General features: G+C 38.2%; 1 long non-coding RNA gene across 1 annotated transcript; it reads right to left on the bottom strand.

The window, feature by feature from the left end:
• Nucleotides 1–381: 381 nt before the first annotated feature.
• Nucleotides 382–22,073, bottom strand: LOC144374834 (uncharacterized). Its single transcript, XR_013434102.1, has 2 exons — nt 21,617–22,073; nt 382–852 (listed from the first exon to the last, which is right to left on the bottom strand). It is a non-coding gene; the product is annotated as an uncharacterized LOC144374834 (long non-coding RNA).
• Between the last annotated feature and the right edge of the window lie 372 nt (nt 22,074–22,445).

Below are 22,445 nucleotides of genomic sequence, written 5' to 3'. Positions count from 1 at the left end.
AATTTGGATAAATAACACCAGACTATGGCCCCAGTTCCCACCTAGCACAGTAACCAGAAAACCAACTCCTTTGGGTGGTTCAGTGGAATATGACTAAACGAGAGACAGGTACCTAGGGAAGAGCCCCTCCCTCACGTGCTTCCCCATCACTCTCCTCCCCTGTGGCCTTATGATAGCAACTGCTCTTACCTCTGTTCTGCTAACCTACCACCTCTGCAGACCTGCTCTTCAATACTGATTTTACCTCTCATCGAATTACAAGCACACTGTTTAGAAGGACTTCATCATAGCCAATCACACTGAGGATGTTCTCTAATGTAAGGGTTATTTTAATCACTGTATTTATTTGTCAGGGCTGCCATGAAACAAACTACCACAAACTTCTTTCCTTAAAATCACTGAAATTTATTTCCTTACAGTTGTGAAATGAAGATGTCATAAATCAACATGTCACAGGCTACAGTCCCCAAGTCCCTGGTGTCCTGATTCACTTCTTCCACCTTTGGTGACTCCCAGCACATCTTGGCTTGGGAGCTCATCATTCCAATCTTTGCCTCTATCATCAGACCACTGCCTCCTCTTCTGTTTGGCTTCTTGTTGGTAGGTCTGCATGGAATCTCCCTCTGCCTCTATTTGATAAGGACTCTTGCGACAGTATTAGAGTCCACCCAGGTAATCCAAGGTAATCTTTTCATCTCAAAATTTAGTCCATCTGCAAATGAACCTTTTTTCCAAATAAGGTTAAAATATAAAAATTCCAGAGCTTAGGACTTGATATTTGGTGCAGGAATTATTCAACCTACTACAGTTCAACAGAAGTTCAGGGCCATAAAAATTTTAGCTCTTAGGATCCTTAGGCAAAAAAAAAAAAAAAAAAAACAATTGACCTCCATGTTCACATATATCACACTATAAACTGTACTCTTTAATATTCCTTATTAACTATGAATATTTGTCCCAAGATGGGACATTTATCCTGTGAAATCCTCTACAAAGTGATCTCTGTATTTTATGTCATACCCACATCCTACTTATTATCTGAAACACTCATTTGTATATTGAAAACGATAGTTATTTTCAGACAGGCAGGGTATCTGACTGGGAATACTAGAGGTAGCATTCTTTTCTTCATCAACTATTTCTTGAGTTCCCTACACTGTACCAACATCTCTTAGAGAAACTACCTTTAATGCCCAAACCCCTTACTTTCAATTTACCAACGTGTCCTAGGGATTCTTAGGAGAACATTCTGGTAGCCTGTTTTACCAGCAAAGTCCTCAGTGGAGACACACATATATGTAGTGAGATGGAGCCAAGTCTCTGAGAGATGAGGCCCACTTGATGTACACCCCCTTGACATCCCCAAGTTTTGGGACATTAAATATATTACTGGAAAGTCCTAACAGAATTCCTTCAGGAAAGTATAAAGTCAGCCAGGGTGTCAGTGAGCAAATGAAGGTAGAATGGAATGATTTACATCTCCATCCCAGATTATATTCAGATAAGGAGGTTCCATAATCAATAGTTGACTATGGTGGGGGCTGAATTCCTAAGAAGAATAAACTAAAATCTTCTAAGTCTACAAAAAACCCACTCTACTCTGAAGATTCAAAAAGTAGCACAAAGACTTTATTTTCAGACAGGCAGGGTATCTGAATGACAAGGTAGTTGGGCAGGGAGCCATGTGAAGGAAATCTTCCTGAAGAGAAGTCAGGAATCACATTGAGCCAGAAAAAATTAAGCTTATTATTTTAATTATAAATTGAATGTATACTTGTTGTAGATTACTTGGAAATGCATTCTAAAAGACTAAAATGAAGCAAATACCTTATTACTTAATTCTTTTATGGATATTGATTATTACATAGTATATAGTCCTAGATATAGAAATACTAGAAAAGGAAAAATAACACTTCTAAGACTCCTGACACATCATAAATAATTGTTATTAAATTATATGTATAAACAGCACAGTTTGTCATACATAAAAAATATAATTTTTATTAATAATTTGCAAGTCAAAAAGATTATACCAATTTATATTCCCATTGCCATATCCTTTCACTATCATTTTACCAGAAATACTTCTCTGGATCCCATTTGAAGTTTGTAATGAATCCCAAGTTCTATCCATCCATGAACACCAATCACCTACTTCTAGTGTCTGTGCTGCTGTCAGCTGTGGCACTAGCTGTATTTCAGTCCCTCTAACTGATCAATCAGAAATGATCCAATCAATGTTCCAACAAGCCCTCTCTATCCATTAGGGACATTCAGGACACAGCTAATACTTTCTAAAATGTGGTTTTAAGATAGAAAGATTGACACAGAAACAGACAGACAGCACATATGTCCACATCAAAATGAGAATTGTTCTGCATGGTGGTATCCTCTACAAAAAAAACTTTCTTTTACATAAATCCTGTCCAACACAAAAGTAGCAAAGTTACCTTTCTATTTCATCAAGCACTTAAGAGACTGTTACTATAAACATTTGCTTCTCCATCCCACATTGTAAAAGACACTTTTGATTTAATACGTAGACTTGTGTTGCAGTTGCCTTCCACTTAACATAAGGATGATTTATAACAGCTAACTTACAAATGTGTTCTGCACACAATCCAAAAGGACTGACCTTTGGTCACTATTAAAATTGGGACGAAATTAGCTCGCTAAAAGGCAATATCATATCCCTTATGCAGCTGTTATGAATTTCCACTTGAAATATAACATATTTTAAGCCTGTGTTCCTATTTTTTCCAAGTCTGGATTTGATATCAAACTCCATACTATTACAGCAGTGGGCAAGTGTGTTTTGTAAAATTGTAAAATTTCACCCGTGTTTCTTATGATAACAAGAACTCATTTATCTTGTAAGAAAAATGATCCCTCTTCCTTGAAGTTTCATCATGAATTTCTCTGGTTTTATCACCAAGTCAACATGGGGCTATTATCCAAGGCTTTTTGCACCACTGTTACAAGTGAACGCTACTTTACAAGATCAGTAGCTATAGACACTACATTGCATAGAATGTTCATTTCAGTTTGAAGGTCAAGGGTGGGGTTTCTGCCCCAAAGCCCATAACTTTCCACAGCACAGGCCATGTGTTCAGCATTAGATTCATATTTTAGATCGTGAACAAAACCAAAACACTGCAGATGAATATTCAAGATAAATTAAACAAAGACAAATATTAACCTATGGTCTCAACACACATAGTCTGAGAACACTGTGAGGACAGGGAACACACGTATTCATAATTATAATAGACACTTTAAACAGTGCATGTAGGAGAGATGATTGTTGGAAAAGGAAGAAAATGGAGGAAGGAAGTGGAAAAAAGGAACAGAAAGGAGGAAGGGAAGGAGAGAAACAGGGAAGGAAGAGAATCAGAGTCAACACCCACATGCAACAACTCACTTAGGTTTACCACTCATTTGCTGCTGGTCCACCTGTCCTTAAACTCTGATGCTATTTGTTTTGATTTATAACCTTTGTCAAACCTGACTTTGACCTGGGCTCCTGGCTTTATTTTCTTTTACTGCTGATTTTGTCTTTTGTAATACACTCTTACTAGTTGGTGGTTGGGCCTGTGATCTCTAATTACTATCCTTAGTCTGCCGTTCAAGTGGAATACTTTATTTTTTCCAGGTTCTTTTGTGTACATCATTGATTTAACTTGGAACTCTCTAAAATGGACTTTAGCTAAATTTGCCATTTAAACAGAAACAGTCAAATCTCCTAATGCTGAATATTAACCTCACCATAAGTTCAACTAGCCCAGCTATTTCAAGAGAATTTATAGTCAGATTTCCCTGGAACTCTAAATTTTTAATTGCTCTGAAGGTAATTCCAAATGTTCTAATGAATCTTCAATAACAACCAACAGAACTCAAAAAGAAAAAAATGTTACATGCAATTTAGGAAGGATTTTCCCATCTGCATAAAAAGTAATTATCATGAAGGTTGTCTACACCGAGAACAGCTAAAGGTAAACAGAGGCTCTCTGACAGGTGAGCTTGTGTGCTTCCCACCCTTCCCTCTTTCTCCCCCTCCCTCCCTCTCTCACTCACAGACACCCAAACACCAACAAAAGTATTTGAAAGCTTTTCTTAGATTTAGGTAGTAAGTCTTTGATAGTAGTAAAAAGAATATAACCTTATGTTTCAAATCTGAGTTCATATTTTTATTTAATAATATGAGTTCATATTATTATGTGTATATGTATCTATGATTCTAAAACAATATATTGTTTTTTCTTTTCTTCCTTCCTTCTTTCCTTTTGTAGTACTGGAGTTGGAACCAGGGCTTCACAAATGCTAGGCAAGTGTTCTACTACTGAGCAACATTCCCAGCAAAATATATTGTTGTTGTTAAATAAAACTGAGATCAGAGACTTGGGAAGCCAAAGCAGGAGGATTACAAGTTTGAGGCTAGTCTCAGCAATTTAGCAAGATCCTGTACCTTATCTTTAACAAAACAAAACAGGAAAAGGGCTGGAGATGTACCTGGATTCAATCCCTAGTACTGGCAGGGATTGGAGGGAGGGGTTGAAAGAAAAGAAAACACCCTGAGAAATAGTCATAGTCAGAAATTTAGAGTAAATAAAAGAATGAAAATAACCTGTATTCTATTACCCTGAAATTAATGCTAAATCAAATTTTAACAGGTTTTTCTATTTTTATGTGATTTGCTGTTTTTAAGTGATTCTATGAGACTCTTATGTTTTTAATTTACATTTAAAAAGATGAACACACATTAAAAGTATGCATTTTACCTGTTTTTAATTGCCAATATCTAGTATGTATTTTATATCTCCAAATAATAATAACTTACTATATTTTCTTTGCTTATTTTGTGTTGTGATAACCTGTGAACTTTAATTTAAATAATTGACTTTTGACTTGTTTAGAATGTTTCCACCTTAGTTACTTAACTTCTTGGTATTTTTTTTCTTCAAACCCTACAAAATGCAAAAAAAAAAAAAAAGAAGAAAGAAAGAAAGAAAGGAAGGAAGAAAAACTCAGAATCTCAAAAACCTCAAAAGGTAATTGTCAGACTACTTATACAGTGCATATAATAAGCATTAAATAAGCATAGATTCTTATCTTTTATTTTTCCTAAAGTGAGAACGTATTATTAACTTCCATACTCCTTTAAAGAGAAATTTATCAGCAGTAAAAAGAGAATATAAGTAAATATTTCATGCATTTTCAAACAATACTGATAATCTGGATAAACAAATAGTTGACTTTTCCTATTTGTACCGGGAATTGCAAACAAATTTAAGATGGCATATTAAATTCAATCAATTTGAATTTGAAATTGTGAGATTATTTTTAGAGTACATTTAGAGAAAATGAAATTCAGTATTTCTAAAGTGAAACTTATTTTTTTATTAGTTGTTCAAAACATTACAAAGCTCTTGACATATCATATTTCTTACATTAGATTCAAGTTGGTTATGAACTCCCAATTTTACCCCAAATACAGATTGCAGAATCATATCGGTTACACATCCATATTTTTACATAATGCCCTATTAGTAACTGTTGTATTCTGCTACCTTTCCTATCCTCTACTATCCCCCCTCCCCTCCCCTCCCATCTTCTCTCTCTACCCCACCTACTGTAATATAAGAGGTTGTGAGGGGAATGGGAAAATAAACAAGGAAAGAAAGGAATTACAGTGAAACTTATTTCAGAGAATATAATTAATTTTAGAAATTAATTTCAAAATTATAAGATTAGAACTATTTCAAAATTAAATTAATTTACTTACTCAAATTTTAAAATAAATTAATGTTATGCACATCCTTTCTACTGCAGACATATAATGGTTTTTAAATGCATAATTTACTCCTCCTAAAATGTATTTTGAATCTTAATTCAATTCACATTTTTTAAATTTTTTTGAAAGCTATGGTCTAGACTATCTCAGAATATACAAAGTTTATTTTAGGACCACAATATTACCTTCTAGAATATCATCTTTTTAATCTTGATATTCCACGGAAATAAATTTACATGTACTTTGAAATTAATCATGTAAAGACTTTTAACTAATTCTGTGAAGTTTTACTTATATACTGTATATTGGAATTTGGAGTGAATGAGTAATTGAAGAAGATAAAATCACATCTTTGAATGTTCTATATTGCACTTGATTTAAGGGATCATTATAGAAACAGAACTGTCCCTAACAAAGACTTTAGAACCACTTAGCACAGAAATAGCCATCTGACAAACTAAAGGGGAAGAGCTAGATGACAAAAAAATTCAAAACTTAAGTAATACTGAAAAGCAATCACAAATACTGTCTTCTATACCATGCCCTGGCTCTTCTTTACATTTAATCCAATAAAAAATGCTTAAAATGATCTTACAAAGGAGGATGCCAAGGTTGTAAGAGTCAGAGTGAGGAGAGCCAAGAAGAATAATACTCAAAACTCAGAGCTGACATTTCTAAAATGGGATCTACAGTCAGAAGTAAAATTATGTTCATGAGTTGGAAGTACACAAAAGTCAAATATCAGGATGAATTAAATGGTTGATTAAAAGTGCAGAGATAAGATGACCTTGTAATTGTACCACTTTTGACTTCCACAAAGAAACATTTCATGCTCTAGCCAACTGGCACATAACCATTGTGAAAATCAACTGTAGGAAGCAAGTGAGTAAGACACAAATATAATAAACAAGCCATGGTGATAAGAGTGAAAAATTAAAAACATGTGTGGACAAAAGAGAATTCGTCCATCCATAGACTGGCAGGATACCTTCTATTTAGGCCCATTTGCACACTTCTGATAAACAACATTTTGGCCAAAGTGTCTTCTGTCTGTCCTTTAAAATCCTTTTATACCTGCCTGCTTTTCCTCTCTGTAATTTAATTGAATTAAAAATAAAATATTTGAGCATTAGTTGTCTGTTTATCCATCTATCTGATGTTGGTCTAAGGGGACAAAGAATACATATCTCAACAAGAAACTGTTCCTTCTAGGAAGTTGAAAAAGAGTGTGGGCAATAATACAAATGGATGTCACAAGGTGAGGAGTGAGATTCTTTACAAGGGCAGTGGAAGGAGAGATTACGTTCAGTTGAAGAGATTTAGAAAAGGCTTTATGAAGCAGGTGACATTTCAGAAACAACCTGAAAACATGTAAGATTTTGGTTAAGTGGAGCAAGGGAAGGGTTATTTTCTAGCTAGCATACAACCTATGAATCTGGTTGAATAATAGATAGGAGCTGGGTGTCAGAAAGGAGTCACCCATATGTGGCCAGGGTTTCACAAGCAGGAGCTAAGAAACTGCCTCAACATCTCTAGTGTCAATTTTATTCATTCCAAACAGAGATTTTGATGCACTTTCTAATGCTTTTTAATTTGTTCCCAATAGCTCTCACATTTGGAAAACTGGAAATCAATCTTATGAAATAATGTTTTATTATTTCTAATAATAACTAGGATGTTTTTTAGGATCACAGAAATCGAAATACTTTGGCTATCATTGGTTTAATAAACTTTCTAGAGCTATGCCTCTTTTACAATGTATCTTTTTGCAGTTCTTTCAAAAATTATTTATGCACATCAAGTAAGACATGAAGCCTTTTCTAAATCTCTTCAACTGCATGTAATTTCATGAAGACTTGACAATTTTCCATGTCAGAATTTAATCTTGCATTTCCTTATGTCATATCCTAAATGAAATATACAAATCATGTGTGTGTCCATGTGCTTATATTGACATGTGCTGTGATTTTCCAAGTCTTAAAGTCATGCATTGTGCTAGATTATTGAAATATTTAGATATACATTCTAATTCATTTCCCAATTGAAAATATTTTAAGTCAATTAGAAAGTAAATTACATTTACCAGATATAGCTTCATAGGAGATTTTGGAAAGTTCTCTGCTTATAATTTTCTGAAGTATCTAGAGTGCCTCTCTGACTCTAGAGAGACACAATCTTCTGTCCCTCCTAATATGAATTAGATAATTCCATTGCTCTGTAGATGTTCTGAAGGCTAAAGACTCTTAATGCTAAATTTATTGAGAGAATAAATCCCATTTTAGCTGTCTTGTCTCTGCCCTTTGGGTGACCAGAGACCAAAGAAATAAGAAGACATGTATTTATTCACAAAGGATACCCTCACATAGGAAATGCTATGTATTCTTGGAATCTTCTTTAGTTAATTGAAGAGATTATTTATTGAGGAAATAATTTATTGAGACCTGGGATTAAATACATAATTGATTTAACATCTCCAGAGTTACTAGCCATGCATGTTGTAAATGCTACAAATCTAGGAAGCATAACTCACACAATCCTGCTTCAGAATGTGGGCAAATCCAGGGAAGCATCTCTTTCCTTCCTCATCCCAAAATGTTCTCCTGCTGCCAGTTTTTTCACCCTCTCATCTGATTTTTTGTCCTTGGCATACAGTTGAGTGGTTTCTCTGCTCTCCTGTATTGCCAAAGCTATTTTGAGCTTTGTGTTCACATTAATTTGAAATACTTGTTGACCTGTTGTTTACCAGATATTGTTAGGGAATAGAGGAGAAACTTTATAGTTTCTTCCTCTTTCCTGTCTTCATTGACACCAGATTTGAACTTTGTATATGTTGTCTCCCATACTTAGAAGTTAAACTTGAAGACCTGAATCAAAGAGCAGATTCTCACTCTGGGAATACATTTTCCTTGATGTTTTTAATTGCTGATTAATTTGGTGAATCACATAAGAGATGCTACAAGGTTTGGTTGCTGTTGCTTTAAAATGAATTAATAGTTTGATGAAAAATTTCAAACTATAACCCCTGTGACATGAATCTAGAATTGTTAATAATATGTTAGAAAATAACATTCTGAATTATACCTTAACATAATGAAGAAAATACAGCTAATGTCCTAAAAAAAAGAGATTTGAGAAGGCAGTTTTGTCATTTTTAGTAATATGGATTTACTAAAATCAACAATTTACTGAAATAATGATATGGAAGTGGCAAATAAAATACACCCATTTCTCTTCCTTTTCATAAAAATGATCAATTGGTCTTGTAACATTTAGAAAATTAAGTAGATGTTTTTGTGATCAGTATACTTTTGGTTTCATTCTGTTTTCTCTTTCTAAATGAAATCACTTTTTTAAAAGAAAAAAATTAAAATGCCACCTCATGATGGCCATTATGCTTTTTTTAACATAATTTAATTTTTAAAATTAAATGGACAATTGTAGAGGTTAACCCCCTTGACTTCTTAATCACTTTTAACATTGACTCCTTCTTCTTGAATAATCTTAAAATCTTAAAATTATTTTCTCTATCATCTCCCAAGATTCTGATAATTTTCTTTAATTCCTACTACACTGATATTCTGTTTAGTATCCTTCAGGTTTTATTTTTTCTCCTCCCTGTAAATATGGGATTTTCTTCTTATGATCCCAGTTAACTTTGTCCTGGAACATTTTAGTCAATCCTATAACTTCAACTACTGTCTGTTCAGCAATGAGCTTCAAATCTTTGTTTGCCTATCAGATCTCTCTCTTGAGCTACAGTCAATATGTCCATATACTTTATACATTATCCATCTCTAAATCAATAGATTCCCAGGTACACTCAGAATTTTTCCTATCTTATTTCTGAACCTAACCCTTCAACACACTGTAATATGGTCACCTTCTACCCAAAAGGCTGAGTCAGAACCTGGGCAGTCAACTTGAACATTTCTATATTTTCCAACCCACATTCAAACTTTGACCCAGTCCTATTGATCCAACCTCTTTAAGTATCTCCCATACCAACCCTGCTCTCTCTGCTCTTACCACTACTATTTCAATTCAGGCATTTATCATTTTTACGTAAAGTACGCAGTAAACTCCTAACAGATCCCCTAAGTTCATTCTGAAAATTATCTATCCACTAACCACACTGATCCTAAATCTTTTATTTTCAACACAGTGACTGCAAAGAAATCATATAACAATTTCATCTAAGAGTTGGGGGGGTATGGTAAAAGGAGGGTGACATCTTTAATTAAATAAATCATTCACCATAGAGTAACTGGGAAAATATTATCGACGAAATCATAATTGTTTTATAATGTTTATTTAGAATTGTCAAAATCTTTTAAAGGAGGCCATATTCTTTTTGTGAATATTGAACAAGAGTATGTGGTGAAGAGGAAAGGAAAAAGAAAAGCTAAGAAACAATTCTGAATAAAATCCAGTGGGTTCACGTTATCCTTAGAATAAAGAGTCATTATGGCCCCGGTTTGTCTGCCACAGCATCTCATCAATGATTACTAAACAGAAATGCTATATAGAATGAAAAGTGAGAAACTGCTATATGAAATCTTAATGACTTTTCACATGCTTTGAACACACTTGAAATACCAATTATACCCCCCCATGAAGACACTGCAAACACACACACACACACACACACACACACATCCTCTGATTCCTATTTTCTTTTCCTTCAAACAAAGAAACTCTTACAGTTGCCTTACAAAATCTTCTTTGCCAAAGTCAATTTTGAAGCTAAATAAAATGCCTCTAGCCTTTGTTTGCAATTTTATACGTTGTGTGAATACCTCTATTATATTACTTATCACAGTGTAAAGAAATGCATGGTTTGTGCATCTCTATTTCCAATGTACAATGAACTTCCTGGGGATAAAAATCAATTTTTTATCTTAGTAACCCCAACATCAAGCCTGACATGTGAATAAATGTTTTCTAAAAACTTGAAGACTTTTAAAAGTTTAGTAAATAAGAGGCAAAAACAAATTCCTTAATTCCTTACCTTAGACAAATAAGCTTAGATTTGTTCCTGATGGATATACAATTAAAAAATACCAAGAACTTTGAAGAATTACAATAATGATATATTGATGACCACTCTGAAAATCTGCTTTAAAATGTCTGTTTGTCTGCTTTCCTTATCTATCTTCTATTATGCTAAAGAACTGCACAGGGAGCTGAAGAAATGAAAACAGCCTTTATTTAATGCTCACATGCTTTGCACATACTGAAAACCATCCAGTCTGAAAACCAGTCTTTGCACATATAGTAATTGTGTGACAGATGGTCTCTGGCTTGTCACACAATTACTATATACACAGTATGGAACTAGAATCCAAAGTAAGCTAATAGATCGCAGCCAACTACACAATCAGGGAAAGACTCCCCATCAGGTCTTGTGATGAATGCTTCCTATCCTTGATCAGCTCCTGGGCACTGTGGGGCACTAGGATCCAACAGGCTGTCAATCAGGGTGCATGGTCCAGTCTTCAGTCTTTTGTCAACCCCTCCCTCTACAGCATTCTTAAAATTACTTCCTTGACTCCACTCAACTCATTAGTTCTTCATTTACTTTTTATTTCACCTATTTGAAAGAAATTTATTTATATTCTTTCAAAAAATATAGAATAGTCACCTTTGGCAAGCTCTATGCCTGGTGTGTGGGAGATTCAAATTGAGAACAAGTGATATCCTTGTCCCTATGAATTTTTTATCTTTTGGGGGTGGGATAAGCATTTTTCAAAAACTCACTTAAATCTGCACAATGCTGTTGTGGCTGAGTCAGAGAAAGAGGCTGGCAGGATCAGGAGGGCGGCACAGGAGCTGTTAAGGCAGGGGCATCAGCGGAGCGGCTGGGCCCAGGCCTTGAGTCTGCCAGTGCCCTGTGGATGCGAATCACTGCCGCACAAGCACCAGAGGCAGAGCAATTGATGGGCCAGTCAGGCATGAGCGCTCAGGATGAGGCCTCTGCAGGGCGCTCCTGGCCTGTCAGCTTCTGCTGCACTGCTGCTGCTGCTTCCCAGGGCCCAGGCAGAGGAGCATCAACACATGTTCCCAGCAGAGGCTCCATCTGGTAGTCTTTTAGGCCCCTTCTGACCTTAAAGTCTCCAGTTTCCCAGTGGAAGGCCTGGCCCCAAAACAATCTCTTGCATTTGGTCTAAAGTTGATCGGTGGTTTAATTGCATTTTCACATTCAAGATTGGATGTTAAGGATTCTAGGAGTGGCTTTCACTTAGGACTGGATGGTTTTCAGAATGGTGAACTGGAGCAAGGCAAGAAAGTCAGTTTCAAGATACAGAAGAAGTTGTCTTATGGATGAAAACTGCTGGACCCTTCCAAAATTGCCTCGAAACATATAAGTACTTTTCACTTCTAATCTGTGTGGGGTCAAAAAAAGTAACAGTCATTACCATGAAGCTCTAGGAGAAACATTTCAAGGAGTTCAAATGGAATTTACTGGTCTAGATATTAAATTTAAAGATGATGTGATGCCAGCCAGTTACTGTGAAATTGATTTTGATAAAGAAAAGAGATGCCTTTGTTTATGCTATCAAAATTCACTACTGGTACCAGATGTACATAGTTGATTTAGCAATATGGGGTATTATTGGTGAAGCAGATGAAAATGTAGAAGTTTGTTATCTTTGGACCTACAAAAAGCTTGAAATAGATTTTAATGGAAATTTAATTGTTGGAGGAAATGTGAAACTGTTCCCAATACCAAAATACAGATGTCATATTTGGTAAAATGGAAAAATTCAGATGTAAAATTTGAAGAACGATTGCACAAATATCTTGTGATCCATCCTTTTTTCAACAGGGGATTCATTGGTTTTTAATTTTCAACTCCTTCAGGATGGTGATCTTCTTGATAGGCTTAGTTTCAATGATTTTAATGAGAACTTAAGGAAAGATTATGTCTGGTTCAGTAATGAAGAAATGGCTGACATGGATAGACTTAGGAGATGGATATGGATAGACACAGGTGCATGGAGATGTATTTAGATCATCAAGACACCAGCTAATATTTTCCTTTCTACTTGGTTCTGGATTTCAGATATTTCCTGTGTTTCTCATTGTTATTATTATTGCAATGATAGAAGATTTACATATTTTTCTATGCTGCTACATCACCAATGAATGATTATTTTGGAGGAAGTCTGTATGCTAGACAAGGAGAAAGGAGATGGATAAAATAGATGTTGGGGCATTCCTTATCCCAGCTTCAGTGTGTTGCAGGCCTTCTTCAATTTTATATTTATTTATTACCATGCTTCAAGAGCCATTCCTTTTGGAACAAAAATCTAAATCTTATTGGTATAATACTTGGCTGAAATTTGTTAGGTCAGCCCAACTTCCTTTGTTGTGCCAATGCTGTGCCTTGTCCTATACTGGAGAAAAAATATTTTATGTAGCCTGCAGTTATTGTTTGCCTGGGAAGTATTTTACCTTTTGGCTCTATCTTTATTAAAATGTATTTCATTTTCACATCTATTATGTCTATGACTTCATAATGCTGGTTCTGGCCATCCTTTGCATTGTTACCATCTATGTGATATTGTGTGCACATACTTCTTGCTAAATGGGATTATAGGTGGCAGTGGACAAGTTTTCTCTCTGCTGAATCAACTTCAATCCCTGTTTACACGTATTCGTTTTACTAATATTTTTTTTTGAAACAAAGTTGTATGGCTAATAGAACGAAAACCTCAGGCAGGACCACATGGTGGTCATATCAAAAACTATGTGGAGACTGACTCTGAGGCAACAGAAATTACTGATCCAACCTTTTTCTTACCAGGCATTACCTACCCCAGGTTTGCCCAGAACAAGGGGAAATGGCCATTTAGCGAGCAACCTCTTTACCAACATGGACTATGACTCTCCAGTAATCTTCCCACCCCTGAGACAAAAGTACAAAAGTGATTGAAGATGCTCAATCACCAAGCTGCCTCACTTCTTGCCCCTGTCCTGACTCACATTGTGGAGTCATTGAATAAAAGACAGAATCTTCTAAGGGTCACTGCTCCATGTTTCTTTCTGAAATGCTTCTGTGTGGCTGTGGAGCCACCAGAAATCTAGGTAAACTGACTCTGACCGCAGGTGACAGCCTGGTGAGCTTCAATTGGTGGACATTAGCATCATGATCTTGTTTTTAATGTTATTTGCCTCAGGTCCCAATATCTACTTTAAAATTCAGAACTTTTTTCAGCATCACAGATTACTCTGAACAGGTCTCTACATCCAGCTGCCATTTTGCAAGAGATATGGAAGAAAGAGAAAAAAAGATGTGTACAATATTCTAAATATGAATTAGCAAAATCCAGATGTGAGGACGTCCATGGATCTCAGGGCCTGCCACTATAACAAAGAGACCAAGGAAAAGACACACAGGGCGGAGAACCTGAAAACCAAGAACTGCACAAAGACATACCAAGTGGTGCATGGGGTGTCTGTCTTAGCCCTTGAGCTTGTGTGCCCTGGTGCTGGTTACTTCCGGAGGAAGGAGGGACTAGGGCTAGGATGCAGCCATGTGGGATGCTGACAAGGTGCTGTTCTTGACTTGGTTCTAGGGTGTTCCACATAATTTTTCACTAAGTTACACTTTTTTTTTTCTGTGGTCCCCTCCCCTGCTTTGTACTTTCATTGCCTTCCATTACTGTGACAAATATATGAGGTAATCAGCTTTAAAAGACACAGGTATGTTCTGGCTGACTTTTGCAGGCTTCACTCCGTGGTTGGTTGCCCTGTTGTTCTTGGACCTGGGGTGAAACCACATATCACCCTGGCAGTGCATGGTGGCAAGTGACTCACTTAATGGTGGCTGGGAAGCAGAGAGTGGGAAATTAAAGAGACCAGGATTCCTCAGTCCCATGAAAGGAGGCCCTTAACAGGAAGCTCCCCACTAGCCTCCCCCTTAAAGATCCCACTTCCTCCCAATAGCACCTGTGGCTGTGATCAAAGCTTTCTCACCTGGGCCTGTAGGGATCATTCCAGATTCAAACTTTAGTAGTGGCAGTGCTTCATTTAAAAAGGAAAGGATTGGAAGTATACCCTCCACTGGTCTTTTCCTACAGATAGAAATCTAGAAGTGGAGAAGCCAAGAGCCCACTGGGGTCATCCCAGGCACCAGGAGAGGCCACAGCTTGACCAGGGAGGCCAGAGCAATGGAGGCATGGAGTGGAGGCCAGGTTCTGGATGCACTGGAAGTAAGAACCAGCACAGCTGCTGACTACTGAATGGAGCATAAAGAAAGAGAAGATGGCACCGGGGTGGAGCTCAGGGGCACAGTACTTGCCTGGCATATGTGAGGCCCTGGGTTCTATCCCTTGCAGAACAAGAGAATTTTTTTGAAGAAATAAATAGGAGACACAAGATCAAGCCTCTGTTTCTCCTTCCTTTGTTGCACAACCAGACAATACAAAACTCTTTCAGCCTAGGATGTTATTGGTCACCACTGGGGAAAAACAGAAAAGTGCAGGGAGATGTCAGAGAAATCTGCTTTGCAGCAATAACAGCCCCAGTTCCCCTGGCCTTCATTCTTGTCCCTGACAGGGGACTGTAACTTTGTTTCTGTTATCCCATTAGCTGAGGATGCCTGGCCAGGGCCCAGCAGGCAGCATTTACCTGGTCCAGGGAAACTGTCAGTCTAGACCCCAGAAGAGTCCTGGTTCCCCTGTGTCACCAGATCACCCACTGGGAAGGTGCTCTTGGAAGGAAGGCTGTCTGAAGCTTCAGTTGTTACAGGGTGGGGACTGGGGAGTCTGTAGCCACCTGCCCTGGGAGTGAGGGAACTGATCCCAGTGACAAATGCAGATGCCTCCTCCCCCAACTCACATGGTTAGTTGATTGGTGAGACCAGAAATCTGCTGCTTTGGGAAAAGGGGGAAAGCGAAAAAGTTTGCTTTAAGAAACTGCTGATTCCCAGTTATCTTATTTGTTAAGAAAAGGGGATTTACTTTTCCATGTACTTCTGCATTTAAATCTACACTCAGAGCCAAAGAAAAGAGTAGCTCAGATAGGGATCTACACCTTGCCTTGACCTTTATCCCAAAAGACTTGCCCCTGAAGTAGAAAATCTCCTGTTAAAGTTAATTTTGCATGAGTCCATGAAGACTAATCCAATAATATTTCTGAAGCATCCTTAGCATCAATATGTAGCCTGTGCTTCATGACGCTTTCCTTACACAATCTCTCTTACTTGCAGGTCACCTGGCAGAATTCCTTATCTTTATTCACCAGATCCACATTTTAGAGTTGTAGTTAGTTTTGCATTCACTCACACAACCATTTATACTGTAACCACTATTTGCCAACTACTGTTTCACAGTAGCTTATGATACATCAATAAACAAGAAAAATAGTCACCTGCCTTGTGGGTGCCATTCTGATGAAGAGAAGCAGACAACAAATACAATAAATAATCCAGTAATTCAGTAAAAGTAGATCTATGGGGGTGCAGAGTATCACAAGGGATCTGATGCAGGGGAAGGGACTTACTGTATCATCTTTACATCTTATCATAGGAACACAATCTCCAGAACCTGTCTTATATGTCTGCTGAAGAGCAACCTTGACTTTAATTTCATTTAACAGTGTGCCAAAATATATTAGATGAGAATACCAAAAGCCTAGAGAAAATACAGAAGTATTACTGAGCCTATGGAAAATGAAATGAGAGTGCCTAGGATTCTCAGAAGTTATTTATTAATAAATAACTTTTTAATCATGTTTTGTTTACAAAACTTCAGAGAATATGGAAAATATTTTAAATTTGTCGCTGATATATAAAATGTAAAAATTCTATGTATTTAGAGAGTACCATGTGATGATTTGATACACCAAATAAGGTACAATGTTTATATCAGGTTAAAGACACCCACCTCCTTAAACATTTCCCCTTTTTATATGGTGAAAACATGTGTGATCTTTTCTTCCACCTTGTTGAAATATACCATATCTAAATGTTATCAATACTCACCACTTTACTGTGCAATAGCATTCCAGAAAATGTATGCTATTGGTTTTCATTTATTTATTTATTTGCCAATGAGCCTTAATTTTAATTATTTATTTAAATGTGGTTCTGAGTTTATCAATTAAGTCTAAATCCTCAGAACTGAGAAGAGTTCTCTTATTTTGACTTTCCAAAAGTATGTTAATATATACCTATATTTGTTTCAAAAATATGGAAATGCGTATCTCCTTAACAGATATTAAATTCAGCACAATGGCCTATGGTCAGAGAAATGAAGGAGGTTCTCATTCTCTATTTTTTGTTTGTATGTTGACATTGAGGACTTTACATGTGTATACTTAAAATCTGATTAAAATGAGAGATATGCAGTGATATTTTATAAATGAACCAGTGCACACTATGATAGTTAACACCCAGTAAGCTAAATAGTAAGTACTAGTTTTCCCCTCCAAACTCATGGAAGAGTAGAGTTTGAAACCTAGTTTGAATATCCAACTAATTACCTGGGGATTGCCATTAGGAAAAATTCAGACTTCCTTCCCTCTATCAATGTCAAGAAGAAAGCACTTTTTCCTGATTCTACCCACCAGGTATTGGTCTAATGCATCTTCCATGGCATCTCACACAATGGTCCAACCCAACCCCAGCCAGGCTCTCCACCATCCCCAAGTCTTCACCTGTGGTGTCCTCATGCAGGCCAATGTCAAAAGCCAGCTTATCAGTTAGAGACCACCAGATGCAGAGGCAGCACAGATACTAAATCACAGAACCAGAAGTGATTGCTCAATATTTACAGTCATGGTGGAGTCCTGTTCTGACAACTGATTTGATACGTGTCTCTCTCTCTGCTGCTTAGCCTTTTTCTAAAAATCTGGGTCCCTCTGAACAAAGCCCAGGTCTTTATTGGCTGAGGCAGAACAGCCTTAGCATAGCATTCATTAGGAGCAATATTTAAAGGAAATGTATAATTTTTCCCTCATAAAAGACTAAGGAAATGTGCTGTGTCACAACAAGACAAATAACTGAATGTGTTTCTACATCTCTCACTTCATGTGATATATTCATGATCCCCAGCTAGAGCACAGTGTGATCTGACAGTGACAACCGGATCCCAAGCAGAAATTGAAAAACTATTCAATTTTATGTTCTACTTCTGTTTTCCCTTCATTTTTTTAACTCTCCGAAATCCATCCAGAATTACTTGGTTTTAGTGTGCAGGATGTTGTTTTACTAAAATGAAGTTTGATTGTGCATGTGTTTCCCTAGGAGGAATTGGTTTCTCTCCAGACTATCATTGCCTCCAACCCCTAGGTTTTCCTAACCATATGGTCATGAAGTTTTGGGTCATTTTTCAGACCAACTCTCAGCACCTTGCTAAGTGCTATAAGGAAGAGGACACAAAATGAATGTGGTATGAGCTTGCAGTACACCACCATCTGCAAAAAGCACACTCACAGCCAGTAATAACAGGACCATGAAGAGGACACAGTGTTCTGGGGATTAGGAAAGGCCAGGCCCCTCTCCGAGAGCTCTGAACAATTAAGGCAAAGTCTAGAACATTCCCATCATGGAACAGGGCCTTCCAGCTAAATGGCAGCCAGTGAGTATATGTGAAGGCAGGAGATGAACTGATTGGGGGGAAGTCAGCACCATAGGGATATGTCATCTATGTGAGCTGGAGAATTTGCCACCGACTATGAAGCACTGGCTCTCATGGTTATAGGAGAAGCTTCAAGGGTCTCCAAGCCTGTACTGAGTAAGCACAGAACTGTGTGTCTGACCTGGAGACAGGTAACCCACAGGGATCCCTGAAGTTCACAGGTTTCAGATCTAAACTGTGTTAAATGTCTGCTTTTCTCATGTGGGGGCAGGCCCCAAATTCCTTAATAAGACACCTAAAGCACAAGAATCAAAAAATGGGATGAATTCAACCTAAAAAGTTTTTTTTCTCAGCAAGAGAAATAATATGTGAGGAGAATAGGGAGCCTACATCCTGGAAACAAATTTTTACCCCTCACATCAGATAGAGCTCTAATCTCTAGAGTATAGGAAGAACTCAAACATTTAAAACAACAACAAAAATTAAATTAACCAATCAACAAATGGGCCAAGGACCTGAAAAGATACTTCTGAGAAGAGGATATACAATCAATCAACAAATACATGAAAAATGCTCACCATCTCTAGCAAATAGAAAAATGCAAATCAAAACTACTCTAAGATACCATCTCATTTCAATAAGAATAACAGCCATTATGAAGTCAAGCAACAATAAGTGCTGGGGAGGATGTGGGAAAAAAGGTACACTCATGCATTGCTGGTGGAACTGCAAATTGGTGCAGCCAATTTGGAAAGCAGTATGGAGATTCCTTGGAAAGCTGGGAATGGAAACACCATTTGACCAAGCTATTCCCCTTCTCGGACTATAGCCAAAAGACCTAAAAAGAGAATACTACAGGGACACAGCCACAATGTTTATAGCAGCACAATTCACAGTAGCTAGACTGTGGAACCAAACTAGATGCCCTTCAATAGATGAATGGATAAAAAAAGTGGCATTTATACACAATGGAATATTACTCAGCACTAAAAATAACAATATCATGGCATTTACAGGGAAATAGTTGGCATTAGAGCAGATTATGCTAAGTGAAGTTAGCCAATCCCTAAAAAACAAATGCCGAATGTCTTCTCTGATATAAGGGATGTGACTCAAAATGGGATAGGGAGGAAGAGCATTGAGAAGAAGGTTACCACTAAATAGGAAAGAGAGGTGGAAGGGAAAAAGAGGGAGAAGGGGAATTGCACGGAAGATGGAAGGAGACCCTCATCATTATACAGAATACATGTATGATGTTGTGAGGAGAAAAAAAAAAGGAAGTATATCACATTAGATGGGGTAGAGAGATTTCAGGGGAGGGGGGAAGGGGGGATAGGAAGGGCAGCAGAATAAAATAGACATTATTGCTGTATGTATATATAGGTGAGTGTATGACCAATGTGAGTCTGCAACCTGTACAATCAGAAAAATGAGAAATTATACCCCATTTGATTCAAATGTACGAATTGTCAAGAGAATTGTACTGTCATGTGTAACTAATAAAACAATGTCTGTTTTTATTACAGAAAAAGTAACTTTATATTGCTCTGACTTCCCAGACAAAAACAAGGTGGTGCCTGATGAAATCGTCTGTGAATTTCCTCAACAATATTACAGTCCTCAGCACTGCAGTTATTAACAGACATACCGTCTTCTAAGTTTCACAGTAACATTGAGGTAGATATAGATGCTATGATTATCCTACAAACTTCATTGAGTGCCATGGCAAGGACTTGGCCTATTCACTCTGCACTCCACACCTAGTGTAGTGCCTAGCACACAGACGTTGATCAAGCAAAGTGGTTAAAGGACCCAAAGAAATTTTCAGACACAATTAAGTTTAAAAAAACCAGAAAAGTATCCCAGGTTGTGTGGTGGCAAAAGTGTGCCTGAATCTAGAAGTCAGCACCAACATGCAGAGTAGACTCAAATCTAAGACACCATTAACACCGAAATGCAACAATGAACCTCAGCTTAGCCACCACCCAGTGTGCAGGAGATAGTAGCTGGCTCAACAGACACCAGTGACCAGATAGCTGTCAGGTCCATAGTGAACTGGGATTCTTTTTCAGTTTTAACTAATTTGTGCTTGGGGATAAATTTTAATGGAATTCATATTAAAATCCCAAAGACAATTCTTCCCAGAACTAGAAAAAGCAACCATGAAATTCATGTGGAAAAATAAGATTCAGAATAGCCAAAGCAATACTTAGCAAGAAGAGTGAAGTAAGACACACCATAATAGTATAGCTTAAACTGTACTACAGAGCCACGGTAACAAAAAACAGCATTGCATTGGCACCAAAACAACACAGAGACCAATGAACGGTACAGAACAGAAGACACAGAGACAAACTCACAAAATACCGTTATATCATACTAGACAAAGGCACCAAAAACATACATTAAATTTAAAAAGTCTATTCAACAAGTGGTGCAGGGAAAATTGTAAAGCCACGTAAAACAAAAAAGAAAGTAAAGCCCTCTCTCTCACTCTTGACAAAACTCAATTGAAAATGAATCAAAATTTAGGCACTAGAACAGACTACCTGTGCCTAATAGAAGAAAAAGTAGGCCCACATCTTGACTATGACAGCCTAAGACCTGACTTCCTTAAGGAGACTCCTATATTCCAAGAAGTAAATTCAATAATTAATAAACAGGATAGATTCAAACTAAAAAGTATATTCTCAGCAAAGGACACAATCAATAATGTGAAAAGAGAGCCTACAGAATGGGAGAAAATCTTCCCCACATGCACCTCAGAGCATTAATCCCTAGGATATATGCAGAACTCACAAAACTTAACACCAAAAAAACGCCAGGGTTGTGGCTCAGTGGTAGAGCACTTGCCTAGTATGTGTGAGGAACCGGGTTTAATTCTCAGTACCGCATATAAACAAAATAAAATAAACAGTCCATTAACAACTTAAAAAAATCTTTAAAACGGATTTTATAATTTAAACAACCAATAAGTGAAAATTAATAAAATCATATTTAATAACACTCAAATCAACATCAAATGAATGGAAAGTAAAAGGGCTTTTAAGAGTGGGTATACTCTTTCCCACTTTTCTGCCAAATGATGACTCAACTATTGGGACAGACTTTTTCTGGCTTCTTACCTCCAGAACTGTGGGAAATAATTTTCTATTCTTTATAAATCTCATAATTTTCACTATTGGAAATTAAAATTAACAAATTTCAATATTTAGACTAATTATGTAAAATATAACAATACCTTTGAAACCGCAGTTCGAAGACGAAGCTCCATGGCTTCTGCTGGCAGGTAGGGCGCTGCCCGCGAGGGGCAGGGAGGCCTCGGCAGCAGAGAGGAGTCCTAGCTCTTCATGGCGGGCCATTCCACGCAGGGCTGCAGCAGACCCCAGCAGATCCTCAACCATTTCTTCTTTTGGCAGTCTCTATGAAGTCGAGAAACCATCTCCGGGAAACAAAGCAGGCTGGAACTTCCTCGGGGCTCCGGAGAAGCTCGGCTCCGGAGAGGCTCCGGAGAGGCTCGGCTCCGGAGAGGCTCGGCTCCGGAGAGGCTCGGCTCCGGAGAGGCTCGGCTCCGGAGAGGCGAGGCTCCGGAGAGGCTCGGCTCCGGAGAGGCGAGGCTCCGGCGAGGCTCCGGAGAGGCGAGGCTCCGGCGAGGCTCCGGAGAGGCGAGGCTCCGGCGAGGCTCCGGAGAGGCGAGGCTCCGGCGAGGCTCCGGAGAGGCGAGGCTCCGGCGAGGCTCCGGAGAGGCGAGGCTCCGGCGAGGCTCCGGAGAGGCGAGGCTCCGGCGAGGCTGAGGCGAGGCTCCGGCGAGGCTGAGGCGAGGCTCCGGCGAGGCTGAGGCGAGGCTCCGGCGAGGCTGAGGCGAGGCTCCGGCGAGGCTGAGGCGAGGCGAGGCTCCGGAGAGGCTCGGCTCCGGAGAGGCGAGGCTCCGGAGAGGCGAGGCTCCGGAGAGGCGAGGCTCCGGAGAGGCTCGGCTCCGGAGAGGCTCGGCTCCGGAGAGGCTCAGCTCCGGAGAGGCGAGGCTCCGGAGAGGCGAGGCTCCGGAGAGGCTCCGGCGAGGCTCCGGAGAG

This window comes from Ictidomys tridecemlineatus, unplaced genomic scaffold, assembly GCF_052094955.1.
Source record: "Ictidomys tridecemlineatus isolate mIctTri1 unplaced genomic scaffold, mIctTri1.hap1 Scaffold_90, whole genome shotgun sequence".
In the NCBI taxonomy this organism is placed as follows: domain Eukaryota; kingdom Metazoa; phylum Chordata; class Mammalia; order Rodentia; family Sciuridae; genus Ictidomys; species Ictidomys tridecemlineatus.
The sequence above is the reverse complement of the archived record's forward strand: the minus strand, read 5'-3'. Positions and strand labels throughout refer to the sequence as shown.